Source organism: Saccostrea echinata, unplaced genomic scaffold (genome assembly GCF_033153115.1).
Source record: "Saccostrea echinata isolate AGI-Se365-2 ecotype Australia unplaced genomic scaffold, CSIRO_AGI_Sech_v1 ptg000077l, whole genome shotgun sequence".
In the NCBI taxonomy this organism is placed as follows: Eukaryota; Metazoa; Mollusca; class Bivalvia; order Ostreida; family Ostreidae; genus Saccostrea; species Saccostrea echinata.
The window spans coordinates 712,129-718,149 of record NW_026889826.1 but is presented as its reverse complement, the minus strand read 5'-3'; positions in this window follow the sequence as shown (position 1 = coordinate 718,149).

The following is a 6,021-nucleotide window of genomic DNA, read 5'->3' as shown; positions in this document are numbered from 1 at the left end:
TTGTAATTTATTGTCTGTCATAGTAAATAGTTACTGGATGACCAGCCTTTCATTTTTAAAATGAATTTGATATAAAGTTATCAAGATTAATTTGATTTTGTAATTAATTGATTTTTTTTCTTCAACAATCAATGCAGAATGTCATGTCTCAAAAAGATGACAGATAGTTGCAATTTATTTTTTCTATGTATTCAAAAACAATGTAACTACAATGTATTGGTATTGATGTTTTATTAGGTTGTTCCTTGGTTTCATTCATTAAAAAAAAATATAATGAGCAATTATTTTTTCACTCTAAATGTTAATAAGAAAACACCTCTTAGATCCATAAAATATTAGTGATTTGGCACCTCTGAAAAACCCAGCGGGGGGTATTTGTCCGTTTTGGACAGTTCTAGTTGCATTTATATTTGCAAAAAGACTGCAAAAAGTTATTGGAAATATAATCAATGAAAATCAATCAGCATATATTAAAGGGAGATATATTGGTGAAAATGCCAGAATTATTTTAGATTTTTTAGAATACTGTGAAGAAACTAAAAATGATGGAATATTGCTATTTTTAGACTTTGAAAAGGCTTTTGACTGGATAGAATGGAATTTTTTATTCAAAACTTTAGAGAAATACAACCTAAAAACAATTTTTTTAAAATGGATGAAAATTCTTTATAAAAATCCAGGTTTTCGATTAAAAAACAATGGGTGGGTATCCAAAACATGCATTATGTCTAGGGGAATTCATCAGGGGTGTCCGATCTCGGCGATATTATTTCTATTTGTCGCTGATATTCTAGCTCTTAAAATCAAGAATAACGACCAAATTTCTGGGATTAAACTTTCTGATAGCAGTAGAAAATATAAACATGTCCATCATGCTGATGATCTTACATTGTTTCTTTAAAATGTGGACTCACAGAATGTCTTAAAACAATACACGAGTTTTCAAATTATGCTGGATCGAAGGTGAATACATATTGACAGGGGCATTGAGGCATACTAGAGACAAAATAGAAGGTATAAAAGTTAATACTTCATCACTTAAATGCTTGGGCATATACATAGGTATAAATAAAGAGGAATGCTATAGAAAAAAAATTGGAATAATAGACTGTTTTTGTATAAGGGAAAAACGGTATTCTTTAAAAATTGGGTTAAAAATATAAAATATGTAAAAGATCTCTTTTCAGATGGTGGATTTAAAACCATCGAAAATATAGGAGAAGAAATTCAAAAAAAGTCAAATCTATTGTGTGAATATAAAATGATCAAGACAATTTTTAAATATATTAGAGAAAAAAGTGAAGATCAACAATATAAATTTATTAACATAAAGAACAAAAGGTATTTTAATTTTCATGGATATTATTGTAGGGCTGAAAGCAAGAAATGTAAATTTTTCTATGATATCCTTCTAAGTAAAAAAGTTTTTCCGCCAAAACATCAGCGAATACTTGGAGAAATGTTCAATGTTAGTCAAAAAATGTGGAAATCTATTTATCAGCAAAAGATTAAACTGGCTATAGATAAAAACATTGCGGAATTCAATTACAAATTATTGCACAATTTACTTTGTTGTAAAAAATATATGGTAAAGTGGAAAAAGGATACCACAGACAAGTGTTCTCTTTGTTCTGTTGTAGAAGACATGCAACATCTTATTTTTGAATGTAGAAATGTTAAATATATATGGGATATAGCTTCAACTGTGTTTAAAGTTAACATTCAATGGAAAGACATTGTTATCGGTTTTTATTTTGAACGTAACCAGAAAACATACTTTCTGAACAATTTTATTTCCTTTATTGCATTAAAAATATATAAATACAAAATGTTTTGTAGAATAGAAAATCTTGACGAAACTGAATATAATGTTGTACATCATATAAAAAAATCTACAGTATTTTGGTGTAAAGTAATTAAGTTTTGTAATTATGCTCTAAATGTAGATATTATTGGAAAGTTTATAAAATTTCTGTAATTTGTTAAAGTATATAGATATAAGTTTATAAAACTAAAAAAAAAATCTGTTCATGTAATCTCTATGTATAAAATTAATTTATTTTTATAAGAAAAATAAAATTAAACCCGCTGCTAGACGGTTTCTGTCCCTCTAGTAGTGCTGCTGAAGGGGAACCCAAGGACCTTCTCTTCTGGTTGTAAAATTAATGTATATGTATATATGTATGAATATGTGTGTGTGTGTACAACTCTATAATTATCAATATTTATTCTTCATCTACAAGTAATATTATTATCATGTCATCATCCTGCGAGATGATGTAGGACTAATTTATGCTATAATTGTATTTCGATGGAGCTTAGTCAGGGCCCATCCCTGGCAGCTGCCATAAATATTCGTGTAGGGAATTCAAATGTTATAGTATAGGTCTGGGAAATAAAATTAAAAAAAAATGGAAAAGCGGGAAGAAAAATGCTAAAATAAAATAGCTTGTGCAAAATAAATAATTAAGGGAGCCGACTGGGGTTTTATTGTGGGAAAACTACTATAGAGAAACTCTTTAATTTTATACCATATGTACCTTACATGTATACATGACAAGTTTAGTGAAAATCTACCGTCCGGTTATTTTTCAGGGACCATCTCAAAATACAGGTACATTAAGTATAAGATTATATAGGAAAATACTATTTTTTCGCACTTCGGAGCAAATTATACAAATGCTACTATAGACTTTTTGCCCAAATTATATTATTTGATGAGTAATACTATACTGTACATTTTATGCAAGAAACACATAATTCTACCGTCTGGTTTCCAGAGGGGGCATCTCATAATGTCAAAATTCATATTTTCCTGTTTTTATGGAGTACTATAAAACTTGACAGATACCACAGATTTATGTAAGAAATTATAAAAAAGATTGTGAGATTCTCAATTTTCTATGTTTAAAATTTCAAGAGCATCTATTTTATACTTTTTATTTTATGACATAATTAATGACCCCTCTTAACATGCTTAACGAACTTCGGTTATTCATAACGTCAAAAACACACTATTACGACGTCTATCTACCCATCATTTGAAAAATCTTTTAAAAAATCAGTTATTTAAAAATGTAATTAGATTTTTTTAACTTTGGATTTCCTAATTCTGTGAATTTTTATGAATTATGTAAAAATAGTTGCTTTAAAATGGTAAATATGCCTTATTTTACTATGCTGCTCGAAGTATTGCGCAATGAAAACCCAAGTCTGCCCCTTAAATAAAAAGTGACAAAACTGTATGATGCATCTTCAGTATAGTTTAAAAAAAAATTGACACAAATAAATGAACTTTGAGAAGTGTAGAATTAATAAGCAAAACAGTACCATTGAATTCCATAAGTCAAGAAAAAAAAACCCAAAGTTTCATTGAAAATCATATGAATGGGAAGGAAACAAATTCACAGCGTGATGGGAAGTCCAGAATAAGAAAGTTTCATTTAAAATGGCCTTGTACCGTTTTGAGTACCCACTTGTGATAGGTAGAGTCGGTCAAGGACTTTTCTAAATAGAATTTGTATTATTATGATAATAATTGTATTATTATGATAATAAGAGCCTTTAGAAAAGCTAAAATGAGCGAGGAAACAAAACCAAGTATATTCCGATTTTTATTTCCCTATTTAAATATAATTAGTTTATTCAGGATATAACTTTGGGCAATACAGCCCATCAGTTTACAAAAATAACATATAATAACATATATTACAAAATTTAAGACTCTCAGTGAGCCTAAATTGGGGGGTGAAACCCCTGGTCAAGTGTTCCTCAGTCCCACAGTTCCACTCATTTATAGTATACAATAATGTATATTGAACAAATTAAGTACAATACAATAAGCAGCACAATACATAATTCAAAGTTATAATAATACAATATATAGCAATGATGTTTTAATGTACAGACATCTGAAAATATAAACCTTACATAGATAGAAATTAGGTTAACCTGATTGATCTTCGTTGCGTAATATTAGAGCAAAATGAATATATTTCCCTAAACCAACTAAAGTAGATATGCGGTTGGTACCCAACAATTGGATTAATTTAAAAGTACTTGGCGATTTGTAATAATATTCATTTATATATTTTTTTCTTAAATTTAGATATCTAGGGCATTGAAGAATGAAATGGAATTCGTCTTTTATTTCACGTGTATTACAAACATCGCATAATCTATCCTCTCTACTTTTGCCTTGGTACCTTCCGCATTCTATGTTAAGATAGTGAGACGAAAGTCTAATGCGGGAAATATGTTTTTTTTAAATTACTCTGAAAAGGTTTTGTTAAATAGGATTGCATTTTACAGAAGTCAGATTGGACAATATGTTTATATAGAAAGCATTTTGACGAATTATCCATAAATGCAGTGCACTCCTGGAGGTATATATCTAGGATTCTATTTTTATACACGTGCATAAAATGAGCAAAGTTTATTGCTTGGTGTTTTATCCAAAATTCTCCCAGACCCAATCTAAATAGTTCCAGTTTTACATCACGCGCCCAGTTTATACTTGTTCCCGATCCATTCTCTGCATCATATCGCAGGTATTCATAAGAAGATTTTAAAATGCAGTTTTCTGTTTTTAATAATTTACACCAGAATTTCATAATTTTCAATTTCCTTTGTATAATAAGTGGATATTGTCCCAATTCTCTATAAATCATATAATTGCATACATTGCGCCTAACACCGAGGGTAATTTTACAAAAGGATAAATGCAGTCTTTCAATTTCCAGAGATTTATGAAAACCCCAGATTTCGCTTCCATACGAGATAACACTTCCAACATATGTATCAAAGAGTTGACATCGGGTTTCGACGTTGAATTCAAATTTCTGTATATTACGGTTTAAACCAAATAATGCTTTTTGACCTTGTTCAGCTAATTTCTTTTGCGTAACATTGAATTTACCGTTATAATTTAAACATAATCCTAGGTAATTAAAAGAGTCGACAATTTCCAAAATTTCATTGTTATATGTCCATGAAAAATTTACGCATCCTCCTTTTCTGAATACTAAAATTTTGGTTTTTTCAGTGTTAACAGTCAAATTCCACGAGGTAACATATCCGTGTAACGCGTCAAGCATAAACTGTAATTCTTCGGGTGAGTTAGCGAATATTACGGTGTCATCTGCGAACATTAAAACAAAAAGATTTAGCTCCCTTAATTCTACGGATGGGCATTTGTCGTTTATGAAGTGATTTTCCAAGTCGTTAACATACATATTGAATAGTATTGGTGATAACACTTCCCCCTGAAGCAACCCGGTGTTTACTGGAAATTCTACGGATATCTCTCCAGCATTCTTGACACAAGCGCGCACGTCGACATAAAGCGATCGGATGATTCGAAGGAATTTTCCGGTAATCCCCAATTTAATCAACTTATACTATAATTTTTCTCTGTTAATTGTATCAAATGCCTTTTTATAATCAACAAAACAGCAATATAAACGTTGTTTGTTATTCAACTTTTGTGATATTAAACTTTGAAGCGCGAATATCGCATCAGTAGTTGATCGGCCAGTCTGAAATCCAAATTGCGCATCAGTGATAATATTTTCTGAATTGTTCCATTTCATTATTCTTTCGTTAAGAATTGATGTAAAAAGTTTTCCTAGACTGCTTGTGATGCTGATACCTCTGTAGTTTCCGGGATCGTCAGTTTTTCCTTTTTTATAAATTGGAATAATAATTGCTTTAGACCACGATGTAGGAAATATACCGGAATTGAAAATTTTGTTGAAAAGGGTCAGTTAATAGGGAGAATTATGTCAATAAACTCGGAAAAATATTCATTGATAAAATAATCGTTTCCCGCGCTTTTGTTCGTTTTCAATCTGCGTATGCAGGTTTCAATTTCCTTTGGAGTAATTTCAGTGTCTAAGAGCTTGAATACAGGGCTATTTAAAATATCAGTATCCATATAATTAGCAATCGAAATATGGGTAGATGGTGAGTCATTAACAAGGTAACGAAAGTGCTCAAAAAATTCTGAAAGTGTAACTTTTG